Genomic DNA, 24,002 nt, shown 5'->3' on the forward strand with positions numbered 1-24,002 from the left:
TAATTGCTCTGTTCCCTCCTCTTCCTCCAAGCTACTCATCTTCATCAGAGTGAATTTGCAGAACTGAGGGAGTTCAGAACACAGGAATCAAACACACTTGGAGTTTAAAGAGTCACAAAGCACATGCAGCAACTGATGGACAAACAGATCCTGCTGGATGTTCCACAGGAAGACTGCTGTCCAACAGAAGAAAAAGAAGAAGGTTGGACTGAGGCTCATCTGTTTGTCTTCTGTGACCCCTCCCTCAATGTTTTCCTTCTCTGAGAAGTGACAGGACTGCATCACGAGGAGCTCTGAGGCACTGAAGTTCAACATTGTCGCCCCCTGCTGGTAAAACGAGCACACGACAGGGAGGAAGCCGTTCAATCATTCATTTTTCATGTTTTACGGATGGGCTTTATTTGGCGCCTTTACTGCGTCACTATGTAAACTTCAAAGGGATTGGCTGTTCTCCCGGAAGAGCGGCGGGTCACGTGCTCCACACACCTGCTGCTGGGGCTTCATTAGCGGTAATTGGGTCCAGCTGTTGGTGTTCGGCTCGGTTCTCCGGGATGCGGCTGCGGCGGAGCTGCAGGTCAGTGGTTTTGTGTTCTGCTCGGGTTGTTGGTGAAATTCTGCTTTTGAACCTGAACTTTACAGTCAGATGTGATGTTTTATGGAGATGTTCTCCTGCTGGAAGAACTTTAGAGGTTCTTCATGGAGAAAGTTTGGAGCCTGAATTTAAAGGTCTGAGGCCTTTTCTGTGGCGGCATTTTCCTTGTTTTTAACTGTCAATACTTTCAAATATGTACTTTTTTCTCTACTTAATGATTTAATTAGTAAATCTAAAAATGGCATATTTCACAGTATTGTAATTTAAACTGTTCTTAGATTCTTAAATATATTCCAGAATGTTCTTTTTCTTTCTGTATTATTTGGGTCGCTGCTTTCTGCTTGGTTCTGTTGGATTATGGATTTGTTTTCAAGTTATTCAGAAGTTTAACAGGTTTTAAACTGATGTGTAGAAATATAATTTTAAACACTTAGTTACACTGCAAAGCAAAGAGGATAACTGGTCATAAGACAAATCTTTGTGTTAAACATATTTTTGGATTTTTAATTGACCTAAAGTTGCTTGTCAATTTCTGAAAAGGGTGCATTTTAGCTGTTATTTAGATTTTTTTTCTTCTCTTTAATTGCTGAAGTGTCACCGATTGAATGACATGATTAAACATTTCAAATAAACATGATTAAAACAATAAAAATGAAGCAGACGATTTATGGCTGGACTCTCTTTCCCAGGACTCTTTGCTGGAAACACGACGCCTGACTGGAAAATGAAGTGGAGCCCACAGAGAACAGAACAAAGAGGTAACTATTACTAAAGTTCATTAAAGCCAGAACTCATAGAGAATCGCATTTTATTGTATTTCAAAAAGAGTTGACTTCTAAAGAATTTTTTTTTCTTTCTCCTCAGGAAGATCTTCAACCTGTAAGTCCTTCTTTTCTTGTTTTGGCCGCCGTGCCGATCTTTCTCTTTTCCTCTTTTTCTAAGCTTGCATTGAAGGCGACTTCTTTACATTTATTAGCCGTTTAGTGCAGCAGTCAACGTCCTGCTGGGTTTTTATTGGTCACAGTGAGGATGGAACTTCTTGTTTCAGGGTATTTTCAGCTGAAATGTGTTTTGATGTTTAACTAACTTTTCCTCCTGCAGGTCTTCCAGATCAGGTAGGTGCTGCTTGAACTTGTAGTTTTTTCTTCCTTTAACCTCCTTTCATGCATAAAAACTGTTTTGTGTCCGTCCAATAAAATAGAATCGGTTCAGGAATGTAGATTTCATCTGGAACTTCCAGGATTTTATGAGAACAATCTGTAGTTTGTAGATTTTATCTCTTATGTTCCAACATTTTCCTCCGACCTGGACCATCAGAATTTTACGCGCTCGCGGTCTTCATTTAGAATTTTCAGCAATTTTGGACATTTCATTTACGTGACACATTTTTGATGCACACATCCACATTTCATTGCGGAGCGTGTCGTTGCGTTGCGCGGTTCCTTGCGTGGAGCGTCTCATTGCGTGGAGCTCCTCAAAAGTACCATCTACCTCTTTCCTGCATTTCCTTTTATGGGCGCCGTGCCGCCACTGTCTGACTTTTGGGCCGCCGTGCCCCTCTTTACCTTGTTTCTTATTACTTGTGTCTTTGTGTTAATGTGTGATGTTCTGACCCTTTCTGATAAATGATCTGTTTAATTTTGACCCTGTTCTAATAAGTTCTTCCTCATCTGTGGTGAAGTCGCCTTCAGTGCTGTTTCCTCTGTCAGGTCAAAGTTGAGCTTCAGCATCAGACTTTAGTGTTTGCTCTCAAACTTCCTGGAGCTTGTTTGTGTAGAAGAGTCCAGTCTGGTCAGGATTGGGTCTTCAGGAAAGTGTCGCTCCTGTATTATCTCGGTGCAGGTCTGTAGTTTGAAGGCTGTTCTGACCAGCAGCTGCTCTCAGGTTTCTAGAGGTTGTGGTTGTTGGGCTGGAGCTGAATCGGTGAAGGATTATTGGTTTGGAGTTTAAACAAGGAGAAAATCTTTCCTTTTCAGCAGCTGAGTCTTCTTCCTACACTGTGATTGGATCAGTTTGTGCAGTTTTTTTTTCCAGGTAGAGCTACGACAGGTAAGACCCCATTTTTTTATTCCATTACTGCCTGCGCTCAGGCCTCCCACTGTTTATGTTATGTTGAGTTCAAGCTTTAAAATGATAGGACACAAGTATCAAAACTATAGCAGATATAAAGTAATACACTAAACAAAAGTCAGATGCCATCTTAACAATTATTCATCATAACTAAAAGAAATATTCACACACACTATCTATACTTATATCATCTCAGCAAACATTAAATCACATATGACCCGTTATTCCTCTCATCTTCAGTGAACATTTCTTAAGTATAATTTCTTGAATCTATAGATATTTGAACACTAGACTTGGTCAAGCCCTGTTTAGTTAAGTGCTGCACGCTGATGCACAGTAACTTCTCTGTGGTTTAAATCTATTTGATCTGGATGTTTCTGAATCCCATTGAGTTTTTTGTTACTGTGCTGCTTTAAAAAAAAGTTTCTGTGATGGTCCGGTTGGGACTGTTTGAAAGTGGTTTGGTTCAGTGGTTTTGGTTCATGGTCTTGCTCTGGTTTTCTTTGGTTTACTAGATTAACATTGTCATTGATGCTGGTCTGAAGGTTTAAGGTTCCTGTGGTTCTGTTGGTGCAGTCGTGTCAATGGAAGTAAAAGCTCAGCCCACAACCAGGGAGCTGTAGGTCAGGGAGGACTGCATGCACCATCTGCCACATCCACCGGTGTTGGTGATGCTCGTCTGAGTCATTCTTTGTCACAGAGCAGTTTGGGAGCTATCTCTATCTGTGGATTTTCTCTTCTGGTTTGTCTTGTTTAACTTTTGATTTCTTTTCTGTCTTTTAGATCCTCTCTCTCTTTCCTCTTTGGATCTTGGATCTTAACACTACTGGTACTTTCATGTTGGGTCTGTCTGGATCTTTTCGTGTCTGCATCTCCTGTTTTTTGATCTGCTGACTTGCTCTGATTTCTCTTAAGTCTGGATCCGCTGGTCCATCTGCCTACATCTGTTTCTCTGAAGCCGTCATGTTTCTATGCATCCTGTCTGCCTGTTCCTCCTCTATTGAGATGCATCTCTTCAGTTAATTGTTCTCTTGTTCTTTTACTCTTCCTAATCTGAGTTTTGTAGAATAATCTCCTTTCCTACTCTCCTCTTTTTCAAAATTTGAAAAAAGGGAACTTTAAAATAGTAAAATCTTAAAAATTAATATTTCTATGAATAAATAAGCTTAGTATAAAGCAAAGATAAAATGGGACTTGTACAGTCATTAAAAAAAATATTTCAAAGTTTAGTAGTAGTTAAAATTTTAAAAATTAATTTCTCATTCTCCAGCACACTTCCTCGACTCACTAAATGCTGTATTCTGGTCAACAACTTAGTAACTTGTTTTTAAACTTTTGTAGCATAAATGGAAGTTTCCCAACACCAAATGTAATATTTCTGAATGTGTTTTTGTTTTTTATGATTTTAAAGAGCTGTGATTTATTTTTGGTAAAACATGTAAACTAAGTTATTTTTTTTATTTTTTTTCTCACAAAGCAGTGTACAAAGAATTGTGTGAATGACCTGAAACCGAAAGCCAGGATGTGCAACTTTGTGTTCTAAAAGATTCAAGGACCCAGGACAGATTTTAAGCATCAGATTGGGAAATAAAAAATGGACTAAGACTCTTCTTTAATGGATAATGTCAAGATTTCTCCAGCTATTGAAATGGCCCTTTACAATGCTCAAACTTTCAGTGATGGAACTTGGAAAAAGTTGCTCTCAAACAAACCAACACAGAGGCGCAGAGACTGAATGTTAAAGCCATTGGACCTAAACCTTCATCCAAACAATGCTTGAGTCATGGAAAGGCCTGCAATGAATGTCAAGGAAAACGCCTTGAAAAGCAGGAAGAAAAACCTTAAACTATTTTGGCCCAAAAAAAGATCAGTTGGAAACTGGAAAAGTGGACTGTCCCAATAAGTCAATGGAGCAACTTGAAACCTGTCTTGTGGATGAACTGGAAGTCAAACCAAAGCTAAAAAACCACTAAACATGGACCACATCCAATGCTACTATTATTGCGCCAGTGCTAACTGAACCTCTGAATAATGCTACAATCATCTCAGTCCACGTTGAATGACATCCTACGCTGTTTTGTTTTTGTTTAAGCAAGTGCTCGGGAAAATGCCACATCCCTTCAGTCAACAATGAAGATGACATTCTATGCTACTGTTTTTGAGCAAGTGTTCGCCTAACTTCGGGAAAAACACACTACCATCACCTCAGTCCAAACTGCACGCGACATCCTACGCTGTTTTTTGAGCAAGTGCTCGCCTAACCTCGGGAAAAATGCAACCATCACCTCAGTCCACACTGCACGCGACATCCTACGCTGTTTTTTGAGCAAGTGCTCGCCTAACCTCGGAAAAAATGCAACCATCACCTCAGTCCACACTGCACGTGACATTCTACGCTGTTTTTTGAGCAAGTGCTCGCCTAACCTCGGGAAAAATGCAACCATCACCTCAGTCCACACTGCACGTGACATTCTACGCTGTTTTTTGAGAAAGTGCTCGCCTAACCTCGGAAAAAATGCAACCATCACCTCAGTCCACACTGCACGTGACATTCTACGCTGTTTTTTGAGCAAGTGCTCGCCTAACCTCGGGGAAAAACACTCTACCATCACCTTAGTCAACAATGAAGATGACATTCTATGCTACTGTTTTTGAGCAAGTGCTCGCCTAACCTCGGGGAAAAATGCAACCATCACCTCAGTCCAAACTGCACGTGACATCCTACGCTACGGTTTTTTGAGCAAGTGCTCGCCTAACCTCGGGAAAAATGCAACCATCACCTCAGTCCACACTGCACGTGACATTCTACGCTGTTTTTTGAGCAAGTGCTCGCCTAACTTCGGGAAAAACACACTACCATCACCTCAGTCCAAACTGCACGCGACATCCTACGCTGTTTTTTGAGCAAGTGCTCGCCTAACCTCGGGAAAAATGCAACCATCACCTCAGTCCACACTGCACGCGACATCCTACGCTGTTTTTTGAGCAAGTGCTCGCCTAACCTCGGAAAAAATGCAACCATCACCTCAGTCCACACTGCACGTGACATTCTACGCTGTTTTTTGAGCAGTTGCTCGCCTAACCTCGGGGAAAAACACTCTACCATCACCTTAGTCCACAGTGCAAGTGACATTCTACGCTGTTTTTTGAGCAAGTGCTCGCCTAACCTCGGGAAAAATGCAACCATCACCTCAGTCCACACTGCACGTGACATTCTACGCTGTTTTTTGAGCAGTTGCTCGCCTAACCTCGGGGAAAAACACTCTACCATCACCTTAGTCCACAGTGCAAGTGACATTCTACGCTGTTTTTTGAGCAAGTGCTCGCCTAACCTCGGGAAAAATGCAACCATCACCTCAGTCCACACTGCACGTGACATTCTACGCTGTTTTTTGAGCAGTTGCTCGCCTAACCTCGGGGAAAAACACTCTACCATCACCTTAGTCCACAGTGCAAGTGACATTCTACGCTGTTTTTTGAGCAAGTGCTCGCCTAACCTCGGGAAAAATGCAACCATCACCTCAGTCCACACTGCACGTGACATTCTACGCTGTTTTTTGAGCAGTTGCTCGCCTAACCTCGGGGAAAAACACTCTACCATCACCTTAGTCCACAGTGCAAGTGACATTCTACGCTGTTTTTTGAGCAAGTGCTCGCCTAACCTCGGGAAAAATGCAACCATCACCTCAGTCCACACTGCACGTGACATTCTACGCTGTTTTTTGAGCAAGTGCTCGCCTAACCTCGGGAAAAATGCAACCATCACCTCAGTCCACACTGCACGTGACATTCTACGCTGTTTTTTGAGCAAGTGCTCGCCTAACCTCGGGAAAAATGCAACCATCACCTCAGTCCACACTGCACGTGACATTCTACGCTGTTTTTTGAGCAGTTGCTCGCCTAACCTCGGGAAAAAACACTCTACTATCACCTCAGTCAACACTGCAAGTGACATTCTACGCTGTTTTTTGAGCAAGTGCTCGCCTAACCTCGGGGAAAAATGCAACCATTACCTCAGTCCACACTGCACGTGACATTCTACGCTGTTTTTTGAGCAAGTGCTCGCCTAACCTCGGGGAAAATGCAACCATCACCTCAGTCCACACTGCACGTGACATTCTACGCTGTTTGTTGAGCAAGTGCTCGCCTAACCTCGGGAAAAATGCAACCATCACCTCAGTCCACACTGCACGTGACATTCTACGCTGTTTTTTGAGCAATTGCTCGCCTAACCTCGGGAAAAAACACTCTACCATCACCTCAGTCAACACTGCAAGTGACATTCTACGCTGTTTTTTGAGCAAGTGCTCGCCTAACCTCGGGAAAAACACACTACCATCACCTCAGTCCAAATTGCACGTGACATCGTACGCTACGGTTTTTTGAGCAAGTGCTCGCCTAACCTCGGGAAAAATGCAACCATCACCTCAGTCCAAACTGCACGTGACATCGTACGCTACGGTTTTTTGAGCAAGTGCTCGCCTAACCTCGGGAAAAACACACTACCATCACCTCAGTCCACACTGCACGTGACATTCTACGCTGTTTCTTGAGCAAGTGCTCGCCTAACCTCGGGAAAAATGCAACCATCACCTCAGTCCACACTGCACGTGACATCCTACGCTGTTTTTTGAGCAAGTGCTCGCCTAACCTCGGAAAAAACACTCTACCATCACCTCAGTCCAAACTGCACGCGACATCCTACGCTGTTTTTTGAGCAAGTGCTCGCCTAACCTCGGGAAAAATGCAACCATCACCTCAGTCCACACTGCACGTGACATCCTACGCTGTTTTTTGAGCAAGTGCTCGCCTAACCTCGGGGAAAACACACTACCATCACCTCAGTCCACACTGCACGTGACATCCTACGCTACTGTTTTTTGAGCAAGTGCTCGCCTAACCTCGGGAAAAACGCACTACCATTACCTCAGTCCACACTGCACGTGACATCCTACGCTGTTTTTTGAGCAAGTGCTCGCCTAACCTCGGAAAAAACACTCTACCATCACCTCAGTCCAAACTGCACGCGACATCCTACGCTGTTTTTTGAGCAAGTGCTTGCCTAACCTCGGGAAAAACCCACTACCATCACCTCAGTCCAAACTGCACGTGACATCCTACGCTGTTTTTTGAGCAAGTGCTCGCTTAACCTCGGGGAAAAACACACTACCATCACCTCAGTCCATACTAAACATGACATTGTACGCCACTGTTTTTTGAGCAAGTGCTCACCTAACCTTGGAAAAATTGCAACCATCACCTCAGTCCACACTGCATGTGACATCCTACGCTGTTTTTTGAGCAAGTGCTCACCTAACCTCGGGAAAAGCGCACTACCATTACCTCAGTCCACACTGCACGTGACATTCTACGCTGTTTTTTGAGCAAGTGCTCGCCTAACCTCGGGAAAAATGCAACCATCACCTTAGTCCACACTGCACGTGACATTCTACGCTGTTTTTTGAGCAAGTGCTCGCCTAACCTCGGAAAAAACACTCTACCATCACCTCAGTCAACACTGCACGTGACATTCTACGCTGTTTTTTGAGCAAGTGCTCGCTTAACCTCGGGAAAAACACTACCATCACCTCAGTCCTTACTAAACATGACATTGTACGCCACTGGTTTTTGAGCAAGTGCTCGCCTAACCTCGGGAAAAATGCAACCATCACCTCAGTCCACACTGCACATGACATTCTACGCTGTTTTTTGAGCAAGTGCTCGCCTAACCTCGGGAAAAATGCAACCATCACCTCAGTCCACACTGCACGTGACATCCTACGCAACTGTTTTTTGAGCAAGTGCTCGACTAACCTCGGGAAAAATGCAACCATCACCTCAGTCCACACTGCACGTGACATTCTACGCTGTTTTTTGAGCAAGTGCTCGCCTAACCTCGGGAAAAACACACTACCATCACCTCAGTCCACACTGCACGTGACATCCTACGCTGTTTTTTGAGCAAGTGCTCGCCTAACCTCGGGGAAAAACACTCTACCATCACCTCAGTCAACACTGCAAGTGACATTCTACGCTGTTTTTTGAGCAAGTGCTCGCCTAACCTCGGGAAAAATGCAACCATCACCTCAGTCCACACTGCACGTGACATTCTACGCTGTTTTTTGAGCAATTGCTCGCCTAACCTCGGGGAAAAACACTCTACCATCACCTCAGTCAACACTGCAAGTGACATTCTACGCTGTTTTTTGAGCAAGTGCTCGCCTAACCTCGGGAAAAATGCAACCATCACCTCAGTCCACACTGCACGTGACATTCTACGCTGTTTGTTGAGCAAGTGCTCGCCTAACCTCGGGAAAAATGCAACCATCACCTCAGTCCACACTGCACGTGACATTCTACGCTGTTTGTTGAGCAATTGCTCGCCTAACCTCGGGAAAAAACACTCTACCATCACCTCAGTCAACACTGCAAGTGACATTCTACGCTGTTTTTTGAGCAAGTGCTCGCCTAACCTCGGGAAAAACACACTACCATCACCTCAGTCCAAACTGCACGTGACATCGTACGCTACGGTTTTTTGAGCAAGTGCTCGCCTAACCTCGGGAAAAACACACTACCATCACCTCAGTCCACACTGCACGTGACATTCTACGCTGTTTTTTGAGCAAGTGCTCACCTAACCTCGGGGAAAACACACTACCATCACCTCAGTCCACTCTGCACGTGACATTCTACGCTGTTTCTTGAGCAAGTGCTCGCCTAACCTCGGGAAAAACACACTACCATCACCTCAGTCCACTCTGCACGTGACATTCTACGCTGTTTCTTGAGCAAGTGCTCGCCTAACCTCGGGAAAAATGCAACCATCACCTCAGTCCACACTGCACGTGACATCCTACGCTGTTTTTTGAGCAAGTGCTCGCCTAACCTCGGAAAAAACACTCTACCATCACCTCAGTCCAAACTGCACGCGACATCCTACGCTGTTTTTTGAGCAAGTGCTCGCCTAACCTCGGGGAAAACACACTACCATCACCTCAGTCCACACTGCACGTGACATCCTACGCTACTGTTTTTTGAGCAAGTGCTCGCCTAACCTCGGGAAAAACGCACTACCATTACCTCAGTCCACACTGCACGTGACATCCTACGCTGTTTTTTGAGCAAGTGCTCGCCTAACCTCGGGAAAAACCCACTACCATCACCTCAGTCAACACTGCAAGTGACATTCTACGCTGTTTTTTGAGCAAGTGCTCGCCTAACCTCGGGAAAAATGCAACCATCACCTCAGTCCACACTGCACGTGACATTCTACGCTGTTTTTTGAGCAAGTGCTCGCCTAACTTCGGGAAAAACACACTACCATCACCTCAGTCCAAACTGCACGCGACATCCTACGCTGTTTTTTGAGCAAGTGCTCGCCTAACCTCGGGAAAAATGCAACCATCACCTCAGTCCACACTGCACGCGACATCCTACGCTGTTTTTTGAGCAAGTGCTCGCCTAACCTCGGAAAAAATGCAACCATCACCTCAGTCCACACTGCACGTGACATTCTACGCTGTTTTTTGAGCAGTTGCTCGCCTAACCTCGGGGAAAAACACTCTACCATCACCTTAGTCCACAGTGCAAGTGACATTCTACGCTGTTTTTTGAGCAAGTGCTCGCCTAACCTCGGGAAAAATGCAACCATCACCTCAGTCCACACTGCACGTGACATTCTACGCTGTTTTTTGAGCAGTTGCTCGCCTAACCTCGGGGAAAAACACTCTACCATCACCTTAGTCCACAGTGCAAGTGACATTCTACGCTGTTTTTTGAGCAAGTGCTCGCCTAACCTCGGGAAAAATGCAACCATCACCTCAGTCCACACTGCACGTGACATTCTACGCTGTTTTTTGAGCAGTTGCTCGCCTAACCTCGGGGAAAAACACTCTACCATCACCTTAGTCCACAGTGCAAGTGACATTCTACGCTGTTTTTTGAGCAAGTGCTCGCCTAACCTCGGGAAAAATGCAACCATCACCTCAGTCCACACTGCACGTGACATTCTACGCTGTTTTTTGAGCAGTTGCTCGCCTAACCTCGGGGAAAAACACTCTACCATCACCTTAGTCCACAGTGCAAGTGACATTCTACGCTGTTTTTTGAGCAAGTGCTCGCCTAACCTCGGGAAAAATGCAACCATCACCTCAGTCCACACTGCACGTGACATTCTACGCTGTTTTTTGAGCAAGTGCTCGCCTAACCTCGGGAAAAATGCAACCATCACCTCAGTCCACACTGCACGTGACATTCTACGCTGTTTTTTGAGCAAGTGCTCGCCTAACCTCGGGAAAAATGCAACCATCACCTCAGTCCACACTGCACGTGACATTCTACGCTGTTTTTTGAGCAGTTGCTCGCCTAACCTCGGGAAAAAACACTCTACTATCACCTCAGTCAACACTGCAAGTGACATTCTACGCTGTTTTTTGAGCAAGTGCTCGCCTAACCTCGGGGAAAAATGCAACCATTACCTCAGTCCACACTGCACGTGACATTCTACGCTGTTTTTTGAGCAAGTGCTCGCCTAACCTCGGGGAAAATGCAACCATCACCTCAGTCCACACTGCACGTGACATTCTACGCTGTTTGTTGAGCAAGTGCTCGCCTAACCTCGGGAAAAATGCAACCATCACCTCAGTCCACACTGCACGTGACATCCTACGCTACTGTTTTTTGAGCAAGTGCTCGCCTAACCTCGGGAAAAATGCAACCATCACCTCAGTCCACACTGCACGTGACATTTTACGCTGTTTTTTGAGCAAGTGCTCGCCTAACCTCGGGAAAAACACACTACCATCACCTCAGGCCACACTGCACGCGACATCCTACGCTGTTTTTTTGAGCAAGTGCTCGCCTAACCTCGGGGAAAATGCAATCATCACCTCAGTCCACACTGCACGTGACATTCTACGCTTTGTATTGAGCTGATGCTCGCCTAACCTCGGGAAAAACACACTACCATCACCTCAGTCCACACTGCACGTGACATCCTACGCTGTTTTTTGAGCAAGTGCTCGCCTAACCTCGGGGAAAACACACTACCATCACCTCAGTCCACACTGCACGTGACATTGTACGCTACGGTTTTTTGAGCAAGTGCTCGCCTAACCTCGGGAAAAACACACTACCATCACCTCAGTCAACACTGCACGTGACATCCTACGCTGTTTTTTGAGCAAGTGCTCACCTAACCTCGGAAAAAACACTCTACCATCACCTCAGTCAACACTGCACGTGACATCCTACGCTGTTTTTTGAGCAAGTGCTCGCCTAACCTCGGGAAAAATGCAACCATTACCTCAGTCCACACTGCACGTGACATCCTACGCTACGGTTTTTTGAGCAAGTGCTCGCCTAACCTCGGAAAAAATGCAATCTTCACCTCAGTCCACACTGCACGTGACATTCTACGCTGTTTTTTGAGCAAGTGCTCGCCTAACCTCGGGAAAAATGCAACCATTACCTCAGTCCACACTGCACGTGACATCCTACGCTGTTTTTTGAGCAAGTGCTCACCTAACCTCGGAAAACACACTACCATTACCTCAGTCCACACTGCACGTGACATTCTACGCTGTTTTTTGAGCAAGTGCTCACCTAACCTCGGGGAATAACACTCTACCATCACCTCAGTCCACACTGAAAGTGACATTCTACCCTGTTTTTTGAGCAAGTGCTCGCCTAACCTCGGAAAAAATGCAATCATCACCTCAGTCCACACTGCACGTGACATTCTACCCTGTTTCTTGAGCAAGTGCTCGCCTAACCTCGGGAAAAATGCAACCATCACCTCAGTCCACACTGCACGTGACATCCTACGCCACTGTTTTTTGAGCAAGTGCTCGCCTAACCTCGGGAAAAACAAACTACCATTACCTCAGTCCACACTGCACGTGACATTCTACGCTGTTTTTTGAGCAGGTGCTCACCTAACCTCGTGGAAAAACACACTACCATCACCTCAGTCCACACTGCACGTGACATTCTACGCTGTTTTTTGAGCAAGTGCTCGCCTAACCTCGGAAAAAACACTCAACCATCACCTCAGTCCACACTGCACGTGACATTCTACGCTACTGTGTTTTGAGCAAGTGCTCACCTAACCTCGGGAAAAACACAATACCATCACCTCAGTCCACACTGCACGTGACATTCTACGCTGTTTTTTGAGCAAGTGCTCGCCTAACCTCGGAAAAAACACTCAACCATCACCTCAGTCCACACTGCACGTGACATTCTACGCTGTTTTTTGAGCAAGTGGTCACCTAACCTCGGGGGAAAAACACTCTACCATCACCTCAGTCCACACTGCACGTGACATTCTACGCTGTTTTTTGAGCAAGTGCTCACCTAACCTCGGGAAAAACACACTACCATCACCTCAGTCCACACTGCACGTGACATTCTATGCTGTTTTTTGAGCAAGTGCTCGCCTAACCTCGGGAAAAATGCAACCATTACCTCAGTCCACACTGCACGTGACATCCTACGCTACGGTTTTTTGAGCAAGTGCTCACCTAACCTCGGGAAAAACACACTACCATCACCTCAGTCCACACTGCACGTGACATTCTACGCTGTTTTTTGAGCAAGTGCTCACCTAACCTCGGAAAAAACACTCTACCATCACCTCAGTCCACACTGCACGTGACATTCTACCCTGTTTCTTGAGCAAGTGCTCGCCTAACCTCGGGAAAAATGCAACCATCACCTCAGTCCACACTAAACGTGACATCCTACGCCACTGTTTTTTGAGCAAGTGCTCGCCTAACCTCGGGGAAAATGCAACCATCACCTCAGTCCACACTGCACGTGACATCCTACGCTACGGTTTTTTGAGCAAGTGCTCGCCTAACCTCGGGGAAAACACACTACCATCACCTCAGTCCACACTGCACGTGACATCCTACGCTGTTTTTTGAGCAAGTGCTCGCCTAACCTCGGGAAAAATGCAACCATCACCTCAGTCCACATTGCACGTGACATCCTACGCTACTGTTTTTTGAGCAAGTGCTCACCTAACCTCGGGGAAAATGCAACCATCACCTTAGTCCAAACTGCACGTGACATCCTACGCTACTGTTTTTTGAGCAAGTGCTCACCTAACCTCGGGAAAAACACACTACCATCACCTCAGTCCACATTGCACGTGACATCCTACGCTACTGTTTTTTGAGCAAGTGCTCACCTAACCTCGGGGAAAATGCAACCATCACCTTAGTCCAAACTGCACGTGACATCCTACGCTACTGTTTTTTGAGCAAGTGCTCACCTAACCTCGGGAAAAACACACTACCATCACCTCAGTCCACACTGCACGTGACATCCTACGCTACTGTTTTTTGAGCAAGTGCTCACCTAACCTCGGGAAAAACACACTACCATCACCTCAGTCCACACTGCACGTGACATCCTACGCTGTTTTTTGAGCAAGTGCTCGCCTAACCTCGGGGGGGAAAAACATTTGTACACACTGAACTTACACTCACATAAATTCTTTATACCTGGTGGTTTTTTGTTTTTTTTAAGAGGTATCTTGCTATGTCCTGGTAAAGAAACGGTTTTCTGGTACTGTTTTTACTACAGGACCTGGCTCGACCACATGTCTTTACCACAGCGCTCTCCCAGACCACGACAGCATTATCCACCTAAAGACAATGGTAATGAGCACTTGGATCTCAGAACTCTAGGTAAATTTCAATGGCCTGTAAGAGCTTTTTAATTTAACTATTTTATGGTTTTTATTTTCTTTGGGTAGCAGCAGCTCATTCAATGGTCTATAATGATATTTTTAAAACTGAAGGTTTTAAAGCCAAACGTGGTCATTTTAAAAACAAAAGCTGACTGTGGAGAACCTTGCCTTTTGATGCTTCAATGTATTTTTCATTTGGGTTTTTTCTTTGTGGTGGCACAAAAACCTTCCTGTTTGGCGTGAGTTTTTGTCATGCATCCTCCAGGTAACTGCCTTTCTTTAAAGCCCAAAGCAACTTCCCTGTGAAGTAAATGGTTGAAGTCTGCCTCAAGCTTCTGACTTTCTGTCAGCAACATTGTGGGTATATTCCATCTTCGTCTTTTAATCAAAAAATTTCTGTTCAGCCCCAAACTTGGTTGACTTTTGTTCAAAAGGTTAACTTCTTTAAGATGGGACCTTGAAGATCAGGCCTCCAGCCACAACATTCTTTTGAACGAACTTAAACTCTTTTGTTCTTTCAGGGTTAAAGTGGTTTGTGTGGTTGGGAGTTCACCACGAGAGCTGTTCTGGAGTGCATTCTAACGTTAGTTTTCTTTTTTAAAGGTTAAATGTTTTTTTATTTTTTGTTTCCAGCCATTCCAAAATTAAGCTCTGCAACCATGAAATGCATTTAATGACGTGTTGCCAAAAAGCAAAGCTCTCAATATACCGCTCGATCTTCGTTCCAATATTCACCTATGTTCATGAGCTCTAATGAGAACGAGGTCCTGAATACAAGCGCCTGAAATGAGCTTTCTCCTTAGACTGGCTGGACGCTCCCTTAGAGATGGGGGAGAAGCTCGGTCACCCGCAGAGCTCTGAGTAGAACCGCTTCTCCTGCACAATAAAAGGAGCCAGTTAAGTTGGTTCGGGCATCTTATCCAGATGCCTCCCCGGGGAGGACCAGGATATGCTGGAGAGACCACGTCTCTTGGCTGGCCTGGAAACACCTCGGCTGCCTCATGCCCTTAGAGACAACTGTATTTACGATGGTCAAACCTGTGCTTTTGGGTTGACTGTGCATGAATATGCGTACAGTCGACACACTTTTCTGTCATGATGAAAATTCAATCTGGTCTCATTTTCTTTCTGGTGGCAGAATAAGCTGCCTCATTTTTTGTGGGAAATGTTCTTGCAGCCTCAAAGTCTCTTTAGTTCCTCATCGCCAAAAGGAATGTGGAGGTAAACATGGTCGACTGAAGTCCACCTCAATTTCATGAGCTTGTATGTTTTCCCTGTTGCACTCTGATCACACCACAACATGGTTGACTTGAGTATATATGGGTTCCAGCTAGAGCATTCTTTTCAATGGGCTTCAAGCTTAATCTTTTCAGGTCTTGTTGGTTGGTCTCATTTTTGTATTCATAAAATCAAAAACCTATTAACTCTTTGGTTTGTGTAATGTGTGTTACACAAACCATAATTGTTTGATCTCTACAAAGGTGCGTCTCTTACCTAAAGTCAATGTCTCAAGCCTGAAAGGCTTGTTAAAAAAATTTCTTTCAGGTTAAAATGTTTTGTGAACTCTGAGTGGGGTTTGCTCCAGGATCAAAAACTGTTTTACTGGGTTTTTACTGCCAATCATTGGTGATAAATAGAATGTTTTATATTTTATTTAATTTTTTATTTTATTTTTTAACATCCACACTTCCTGCATTTTGAGTGGGTGAGTTATGAGGACCTGCTTGAAAAAAAAATTCCACCCCAAAAAGCACCAATATTTTCTAAGATCTATCCACAGTAAGTTGTTCATCAATGCATGTCATGGATGACTAAACATGTGTTGAACACAGTGTTCCGCTCAGTGTTTGGCTGCTCTTCTGCGGTTCTTGCTACACTGTAAAAAAGAAAAAAACCACTTTCTCTCAGGGGTAGAATAAACTGCCTGGGAATTTTATTTGGAATTTTCACTGAAGGGTCCCAGGTGTCTGCATTTCACTGCTGATGACACCAACTTTGAAGTAAACATGGTCAGGTGGAGAAGTCCACCGTTTGCACCTCTGTTTTCTATACAAAAACACACTTTCTGGTTTGATTTGAGCATTTTTGAGAAACCTACTGAAGTGTCTTGATTCAAGGTTGGGTTGCATTTGCCACATTTACCAGAACAGTTCAATGGGCCCATTCAACTTTGCACATGTCTTAATGTTGGATTGAATGTGAAGTTCTGTTTGTGTGGAAGAAATTCCACAAACAAAGCGAGTGTTTCTCTGAAGTTACAACTGTTGCCTCAAAAGGTTTACTTCAAGGGTGAGGTTGCTCTTGAAACAAAAAAGCATTTTCTGGTCAAGGCTAATTTGTCCGATGTAAAACTTTCACTGGGACACAAAAATGCACTCAAGTACAAACTAAGTGCACTAATTTATTTCTAAACATATGTGGACGGGATGGGCTTCGGCAGCCCCATGACCCAAAAAGGGGAAAAACAGATTAGAAGATGGGGGAAAAAAATTAATGATATGGAATCTTCATGATCCGAAAAGTGGATTGTTTCTTCCTGGGGAAATATCCACCAGAAAGGATGTTTAGATGTTTAATTTTGATTTCAATGTTTGGATTTCTTCAACCTCTGCTCTGGATATTTGAGTTGATGGGAAACCGCTGGCACCAAAGTGTGTTCAGCGACGTGTGGATAACTAAACATATCAAACACAGTGACTGAAGGCACGTAGAAGAACATTTGGCTGCTCTTCTGCGGTTCTTGCTACACTGCAAAAAACAAACTTTCTTTCTGAGGGTAGAATGAAGTGCCTGGGAATTTCATTTGGAAAAGTCTCACTGACGGACTCCAGGTGTCGGCATTTCTTTGTTGATGACACCAACTTTGCTTTAAACATGGTCAGGTGGGGCAGTCCACTGTGTGCACACTTTTATTTTCTGTATAAAAACAAACTTTCTGGTTTGATTTGAGCATTGTTGGTTTTAAAGCATTTCTTTATTTACAAAATCTAAATCTTGAAGTTTCTTGATTCAAGGGTGGGTTTGCATTTGCCTCATTTACCAGAACATTTAAATGGGTCCATTTAACTTTGCACATCTCTTAATGTTGGGTTGAATGTGAGGTTCTGTTTGTGTGGAAGAAATTCTGTTGTGTTGCAAAACAAACAAAACGAGTGTTTTTCTAAAGGTACAACTGTTGCCTCAAAAGGTTTACTTCAAGGGTGAAGTTGCTGTTGAAACAAAGCATTTTGTGGTCGAGGCTGATTTGTCCAATGTAAAACTTTCACTGGGACACAAAAATACACTTCAGTACAAACCAAGGTTGATTGCGGTGCAGCAGAGGTGACGCGTCAGATTTATTTTAAACATATGGAATCTTGATCATCTGAAGAGTGGATTGTTCTGGAAAAATGTCCACCAGAAAAGATGTTTAGATGTTCAACTTTTGATCTCAATGTTTGGATTTCTTCAACCTCTGCTCTGGATATTTGAGTTGATGGGAAAACGCTGGCACTTAAGTGTAAAGGCAAAGGCTCATTTGAGCCTTAAGAGGAAAAATCTTAACTTGTTGGTAAAAGGAGAAACTTCCATAAGCTCTAAAAACGTATGAATGTACTCAACTGTTCAAATGGACACTTTCTAGAACTTTACAACCACAAGGAAGCTGGAGTCCAGAGTAATGTTGGATGGGATAGGAATTCTTCTAACCTCAGAAGATGGAGACAGATGATCATAAATGGAATTACCCCCCCCCCACCCCCCAAATCAATGAGTCCTGTAAAACATGGATAATGCGACTTTGGAGCCAAGCTGGACCTCAAGGCTTTTTACCTCTATCTGAGGAGGCTGATGTCTTTTATTTAAAGAATTGCTGCAGAATAATCAACACACTCTGGAAAGACTTGGAAAAACATTTCTTCAGCGTTTGGTTTGTTTGGACCTGCTGGAACACTGACCTGCACCAAAGATGGACCCTACCTGTGCCAGTGAGACCCAAATCACTGCTGACCAATGTCATTATCACTTTATTTTATTTTGTTTACTTTAATGCTTGTGAATGTGGAACTGTATTTTTGTGTGGAGTAATTTTCTGAAGCAAAAAAAATGGAAGCTAAAGTAATTAGTAAAGTGACCATTTTTACTTGAGTACTAAAGGTTTTTAAATGCATTTAGTTTGGTCTTAAACTTGGTTTTAGCTTTGTGTATTTAAAAAAAATCCTCTACAGTGCAGCTGAAGTTTGAGTAACTTTAAAAAATAAACAAAATTTAAGATTTTAGACTAAAGAGTTTTAAGCGTATAAAAAATAGTTGTAGTTTGTGGCAACACAAAAAACCTAAATGTCTAGACAAGTAAAACAACGGTTTAACTAGAAAAAAACATCCCAACTAAGCAGTTGGTTTTAATAACAAATCTAATGTGAAGGCTTTTATTTTTATATAGACCTAAAATTAAATTAAATGAATAACTTAACATTGCTTGGTGATGTAAACATTACCCAAGTGTGGCAGTTTGTCCCGAAACAGATGAAAACATTTAGTTAGAAAAAATACTTTAGTGGTTAGGTAATGCAACCACAAGGGGGCGCTCTCCAACGCTTTCATGTGCCGGTCCCAAGTCCGGGTAAATGCAGAGGGTTGTCGGGTGACTATCCGACGTAAAACGTGAACCACATCCAGTTGTTAGAAATGGGAAATCCCTGCCGTGGTCCTTCAATGGGCCGTGAATAGAAAACAATCAGAAAAAATAGATGGGGTGAATGCAGAACATGACATTCTTTAAAATACTTTGTCAAAAAGTCCCTGAACTTAAAAACTTAAATGGCTGGAAAAAACTCATCTGCAGGTTGACAGTCCAACATGGAGGACTGTGAAGAGTGTCGTCCCGCTTGAAGAATGAAGGTTTAGTCTGTTTTTCAGAGGAAGTTTTTAACATATATCTTCTTCTTTCTCTTTCGGCTTTTCCCATCAGGGGTCGCCACAGCGAATCATCGTTTTCCACCTCACTCTATCATGAACATCTTCTACCCTAACATTAGCCAACTTCATGTCCTCTGTTAAGACATCCATATATCTCCTCTTTGGCCGTCCTCTTGCCAGGCAGCTCCATCTCCAACATCCTTCTACCAATATATCCACCATCCCTCCTCTGAACATGTCCAAACCATCTCAGTCTGGCTTCTCTGACTTTGTCGCTAACACAGGCAACATGAGCCGTCCCTCTCATGTACTCGTTCCTTATCCTGTCTAACCTGCTCACTGCTAAGGAGAACCTCAACATCTTCATCTCTGCTACCTCCATCTCAGCCTCTTGTCTCTGTCTCACTGCTACCGTCTCTAACCCATAGAGCAGAGCTGGTCTCACCACTGTCTTGTACACCTTTCCTTTGAGTCTTGCTGGCACTCTTCTGTCAAACAACACTCCTGACACTTTCCTCCACCCGCTCCAACCTGCCTGCACTCGCCTCTTCACCTCTTATCCACACTCCCCATCACACTGAACTGTTGACCCCAAGTACTTAAACTCCTGCACCTTCTTCACCTCAGCCCCCTGTAACCTAACGCTTCTACCTTGATCCCTCTCGTTCAGACACATGTATTCTGTCTTACTACGACTGACCTTCATGCCTCTTCTTTCCAGAGCAAACCTCCACCTCTCTAGCTGTTCCTCCACCTGCTCTCTACTCTCACTGCAAATTACGATGTCATCCGCAAACATCATTGTCCAGGGAGATTCCTGTCTTACCTCGTCTGTCAGCCTGTCCATCAGCATAGCAAACAAAAAGGGACTCAAAGCTGATCCTTGGTGTAGTCCCACCTCCACCTTGAACTCCTCTGTCTGACCTACAGCACATCTCACCACCGTCATACTTCTCTCATACATGTCCTGAACTACTCTGACATACTTCTCTGCCACTCCAGACGACCTCATACAGTACCACAGCTCCTCCCTCGGCACCCTGTCATACGCCTTCTCTGAATCTACGAACACACAATGCAGCTCCTTCTGACCATCTCTGTACTTTTCCATCAACATTCTCAAAGCAAAAATGGCATCAGTGGTGCTCTTACGGGGCATGAAACCATACTGCTGCTCACAGATCTCCACCTTCTTCCTAAGCCTGGCTTCCACTACTCTTTCCCACAGCTTCATTGTGTGGCTCATCAACTTTATTCCTCTATAGTTGCTGCAGTTCTGCGTGTCACCCTTGTTCTTAAAGATCGGGACCAGAACGCTTCTCCTCCATTCCTCAGGCATCTTCTCACTCTCTAAAATCCTATTGAACAACCTTGTTAGAAATTCCACTGCTGTCTCTCCTAAGCACTTCCATACCTCCACAGGTACGTCATCAGGACCAACGGCCTTTCCGCTCTTCATCCTTTTCAGAGCCTTCCTAACCTCATCCTTTCCAATCTCTGCTACTTCCTGCTCCACAACAACCACATCTTCCTCCCTTCTTTCCCTGTCATTTTCCTCGTTCATCAGCTCCTCAAAATACTCCTTCCATCTTTTCTGTACACTCTCCTGGGTTGTTAGCACCTTTCCATCTCTGTCCTTAATCACCTTTATCTGTTGCACGTCCTTCCCATCTCTGTCTCTCTGTCTGGCTAGCCTGTACAAGTCCTTTTCTCCTTCCTTTGTGTCTAACCTGTCATATAGCTCATCGTAAGCTTTCTGTTTGGCCTTTGCCACCTCTCTCTTCACTCTACGCTGCGCTTCCTTGTACTCCTGTCTACCTTCCTCAGTCCTTTCTACATCCCACTTCCTTTTAGCCAACCTCTTCCTCTGGACGCATTCCTGTACTTCCTCATTCCACCACCAAGTCTCTTTACCGTCTTTCCTCTTTCCAGATGACACACCTAGCACCTTTCTACCTGTTTCCCTGATAATCTCTGCTGTAGTTTCCCAGTCCTCTGGAAGCTCATCCTGACCACCCAGGACCTGCCTCAACTTCTGCCTAAATTCCTCACAAGTTTCTTCATTCTGTAGCTTCCACCACTTGGTCTTCTTTTCTGTTTTCCCTCTCTTCTTCTTCCTGACCTCCAGAGTCATCTTACACACCACCATGCGGTGCTGTCTGGCTACACTCTCTCCTACCACCACTTTGCAGTCATTAACCTCTCTCAAATGACCTCGTCTACATAGGATGTAGTCCACCTTAGTACTCCTACCACCACTTCTGTATGTCACTCTATGTTCCTCTCTCTTCTGGAAGTAAGTGTTGACCACAGCCATTTCCATCCTCTTCGCAAAGTCCACCACCATCTGTCCCTCCAGATTCCTTTCCTTCACACCAAACCTGCCCATCACCTCCTCATCACCTCTATTGCCCTCACCAACATGCCCATTAAAGTCTGCTCCAATAACAACTCTCTCTCCTCTGGGGATACTCTCTATGACCTCATCCAACTCACTCCAGAATCTCTCCTTCACTTCTAACTCACAGCCAACCTGTGGCGCATACCCACTGACTACATTCACCATCACCCCTTCAATTTCTAACTTTAGGCTCATCATCCTGTCTGAGACTCTTTTCACCTCTAGAACACTGTTTACAAACTCCCCCTTCAGAATCACTCCTACCCCGTTTATCTTCCTATCAACACCATGATAGAACAGTTTGTATCCTCCTCCAATACTACGTGCCTTGCTGCCCTTCCACCTTGTCTCCTGCACACACAGTACATCTACCTTCCTTCTCTCCATCATGTCTGCCAGCTCTCTGCCTTTCCCTGTCATTGTGCCAACGTTAAGAGTCCCTATTCTCAAACCTATGTTCCTGCCTTTTCCCTTCTCTCTCTGGCCACGGACCCTTCTGCCTCCCCTCTTTCTTCCACCAACAGTAGTCAAATTTCCACAGACACCCTGTAGGTTAACAGCATCGGTGGCGGTCGTTGTTAACCGGGGCCTCGACCGATCCGGTATGTCTAAAGTGTTGTGGATGATTCCCATTGTTATTTTGGCAATTTTTACGCCGGATGCCCTTCCTGACGCAACCCTCTCTATTTATCCGGGCTTGGGACCGGCACAGAAGTAACTGGCTTGCAACCCCTGTGGCTAGATTAAGTTTTTAACATATATATTTTATTTAAATAAAATTATTTAATTTTACTTTTTTATCATTTTATTTAAATTGCTCTGTCTGTCTCAGCCTTTGCATACATTATTCTGATTTTGGTTAAAACAGAAATGACTTTTTCTGTGGGTGAGTGCAGTAAAATTGTTACACACTTATTTTTCTTAACCTTTTTGTTGTTACTCCAGATCTGTAAGCAGGAGGAGCAGCAGGAGTCCTGACCCAATGAAAAGACCAAACCCTGGAGGTCATGATTCTGTTGGAAGCAGATCTACAAGGCGCCCAATGGATCATCTGGAAGGAGCGGTTTTCCATTGAATGCAAGCAAACCAGAGACTAGAGGTTTCCAGTCAGCTGGAGAAAGAATGACTTCCAGCTGCTGCTAATGAACAAATGTTATGACCAATAAAAGTCTGATTTGTTTTGTCTTTGAGAATAAAAACTTTGTTGTTGAGGATCTGCTGTTCTGGATCCTCCTTCCCTTCCTCCCAGAAACCAGATGCAGTTGTCTTGTGTCAGTCTCAACTTAGTCTTTCTATCACACTATTGACTAATAGAAAAATGAATATGGAAAAACATGTATGGTAATGTCATAACAGTGCAATTCATTTCAAAATAGGATACAGATTTCTGTCATTCTCCTGCAGGTTCAAACACTACAATGATGTTCTGTCTGCTCTAATGATGTTAGAAATCTGCAGCATTTAGCCTGATCCTGGACATCTGACCTCTCCAGTCCTTACACTGGTGCCATTTCAGGATTGTTGACCTTAAATACTAAAACTAGTTTGAAATGGTTTCATTATCTGGGAAACCGTGAAACCATTTTAGATGATCTACTTGTGGTTCCAACGCTCAGCAGGTGTTGCTTCTGCAGAAACATCTAGCTGGTAGAACGACGTTGGAAGAAGCTTCCTGATGGTCTCAGATCTTCACCATCTTTCCCATTGGATATTACGTTCCAAACTTTATTGCGTTACTGCCCCTACTCTCAAAGCTGCTAACTACCTTTTTTTTTTTTTTTTTTTTTTTTTTTTGTTTTTGATATTGGCCAATATTACAACATACGGTGAGGTCAATAAGTATTTGATCACCCTGTGATTTAGCAAGTTCTCCCACAGGGGTCTAAAATGTTCATCATAGGTGCATTTCCACAGTGAGAGACAGAATCTGAAGAAGCATTCAGAAATCACGTTGAACGATTTTTATTTTTTATTTTTTAAACTATTTGTATATTATTGTGACAAATAAGTTTTGATCACTTGAGTTAAACAACTTGAATATTTGGTACAGAAGCCTTTGTTAATAATTACAGAGGTCAAACTGTTCCTGTAGTTCTACACTAGGTTTCTACACACTGCAGCAAGGATTTTGGCCCATTCCTCCATACAGATCTTCTCTAGATCTGTCAGGGTTTGGGGCTGTCGCTGAGCAACACGGAGTTTCAGCTCCCTCCAAAGATTCTCTGTTGGATTTAGATCTGGAGACTGGCTAGGTCACTCCAGAACCTTGATATGCTTCTTACGGAGCCACTCCTTGGTTTTCTTGGCTGTGTGCTTAGGGTCATTGTCATGCTGAAAGACCC

General features: G+C 44.1%; 1 long non-coding RNA gene across 1 annotated transcript; it reads left to right on the plus strand.

Annotated features, from left to right (window-relative positions):
• The first annotated feature begins 1,285 nt into the window (after positions 1-1,285).
• LOC105353764 lies at positions 1,286-22,883 on the plus strand. Its single transcript, XR_002875287.1, has 3 exons — positions 1,286-1,350; positions 1,457-1,471; positions 22,606-22,883. It is a non-coding gene; the product is annotated as an uncharacterized LOC105353764 (long non-coding RNA).
• Positions 22,884-24,002: the final 1,119 nt, after the last annotated feature.

Source organism: Oryzias latipes, chromosome 18, assembly GCF_002234675.1.
Source record: "Oryzias latipes chromosome 18, ASM223467v1".
Taxonomy (NCBI): domain Eukaryota; kingdom Metazoa; phylum Chordata; class Actinopteri; order Beloniformes; family Adrianichthyidae; genus Oryzias; species Oryzias latipes.